This window comes from Gallus gallus, chromosome 17 (assembly GCF_016699485.2).
Source record: "Gallus gallus isolate bGalGal1 chromosome 17, bGalGal1.mat.broiler.GRCg7b, whole genome shotgun sequence".
In the NCBI taxonomy this organism is placed as follows: domain Eukaryota; kingdom Metazoa; phylum Chordata; class Aves; order Galliformes; family Phasianidae; genus Gallus; species Gallus gallus.
This window is the reverse complement of record NC_052548.1, coordinates 1973368-1975504: the sequence shown is the minus strand read 5'-3', so window position 1 is coordinate 1975504 and position 2137 is coordinate 1973368. Positions and strand designations below refer to the sequence as shown.

General features: G+C 46.1%; 1 non-coding gene across 1 annotated transcript; it reads right to left on the bottom strand.

Moving 5' to 3' along the window:
* Nucleotides 1-288: 288 nt before the first annotated feature.
* TRNAT-AGU lies at nucleotides 289-361 on the bottom strand. The gene has a single exon. It is a non-coding gene; the product is annotated as a tRNA-Thr (tRNA).
* Between the last annotated feature and the right edge of the window lie 1776 nt (nucleotides 362-2137).

Here is a 2137-nt window from a genome sequence, read left to right as displayed (position 1 = left end):
GCAGCTATTCCAGCTTCTCCCATCAATGAGCTTTACAAAGTGTGCGGGGTTCGTTATTAGTTTTCTCCTCTATGATTTCTGTACTTTAATAACATTTCCGTGCACTCATCCAGTGGCTTAACTCTGACCATTGCTATTTCTCGGTGCTTCTCTCTGCTGTCCTTTGGTGTAGGTGCTCTATGGTGCATTTCACTTCAGCTGGGATGCTCGCAAAAATGATGCAAGCGTTCCTTGGGGGAAAAAGGAAAGAATGTGGGTGAAGGTCTTTGCAAGATGAAGGGGGACCCCAGGCTCCAGTGAGATTTGAACTCACGACCCCTGGTTTACTAGACCAGTGCTCTAACCCCTGAGCTATGGAGCCTTTGGCTTTTGGGTTTTTTTTTCACTGCCAAACATTTCATATACTAATTTTCTCAGTGAATTTTGGAGAACAAACAAAACGTGCTCTGCTGGAAGGTGCGGCTCCAAGGATTTTCTCATCCCTTTCCAAATGGCTCCAGCACAGATCAGAGCCACAAAACCAGCAACACCTCGGGCCAACCCAAACCTGGGCTTTACTCTTCTTCGGCTCATCCCAGCAAGGACATCACAAGTGAGAGATGCCTCACCCCAACCAAAGAGCCTGGAAAGCGTTTCCTTTTGATTTACAAACGAAAGGTAGAGATATTTTCCCTCTTGGCAACCGTTGCACTGATTTAACGAAGATAGAAGTTAGAGTTCTAAAAAGTAGTTCTTCTCATCCCACAGCTTCCCTTCAGACATTGGCTTTGCGTTTGCTTTCCTCCTCTCAACCCTTCTAACATGCTGATGGCTTCTTAGGAGCCCAAGATGTACTTTGGGCACTGTGGCTGATGTACTTCTGAGCTATTCTTTGGCATCTGAATTTGCAGCATTTTCCTCCTTCCTGTAGTTTCCTTCTTCACTGAAGGCAGTCAGAAGGCTGGCATATAAGCACTCCCACACCTCATTCCCTTTTCCCCTCATTAATCCTCATTAGATATTAATGTTTGCCATTATCTCAGCGTTGCCATCAACAAAGAACGTTTCTCTGCTGGTTCTTACGTTTGCATGGCACAGCTCTGTTCTCATCTCCAACCCTTGGCTGGGGTGTGACTTTTTGACAAAGGATTTGCTGGGTAGGGTTAACCAGAGGTTCCACAGCACAGCACCCTCATACCAAGTGGTTGGGTTGTATTTCATTGCATTTCATTGGGATGTGCTCAAGAGAATCTCCAAGAGAATCCCCAAAGCACACACCCAACAGGGAGCTCCTGTCCCTTTCTTCTCTTACTTCTATGGCTTGTTCCCTTCGTGGCAGCATGAAGCAGAAGTCACAGCCTGCTGGGATGTGTGATTTCTCTTCTTTTCATCTTGCTACAGAAGCCTTTGCTTTGGGCTCACTGCTTTCAGAAACATGATGGCTGTCATTGGGATCCTGCTTTTCACATCACCCTTCATCACATTGGCATTCGCTGTGTTTCATCGTTCACCAGCTTGAAGCTCCAGCCGGTGTCTGAATGGGGGCAATGGGGATGTTCAGTGCCATGATCTTTTTATACGAAATCTGCATTTTCTGCCTCCTCCTACCTTCAGTAACTGAACCTTTTGCGTGCTCTGTGCCCTAAGTTACAGCTTTGCAGCATTACAGTCAGTCATCCAGTGATGGCTTTCTCCAATAAAACCAAAGAAAATTAAACCACAGAAGAAAATCTTTTCAGTGGGGATAATGTCCACATCAATCCCTTCCAGGCAGGTGGAAGTACCATCCTGAAGCAGCCATTGTGCTCAGGCATGGCCAGGACAGAGGCTGAGCTGTAGGTAGATGGGCACAGCATAGCAGTGCTCAATGTGGGACGAGCTTGGCTCCTGTGGCTGCAGTCACACTGGGTGCAGGAGGCCAAGCATCAGTATTGCCTCCAATTTTCCTTGTTTCTGTGAGTTTGAAGCCAAGTTCCATAGTAACAAAACATTTTTTTAAAAATATTTCTGTATTTTTTCCAGATGTAGGGATGAAATACTGGCAAGAATGGAGAAAATGTGAAGAGACCCAAAAGCAGATGGGGTGGGACAGGGTTTAGGATGTAGGATTTGACCAAGAACAGGGCAACAAGAAACCCTGTTATCCCCAACAGTAGTG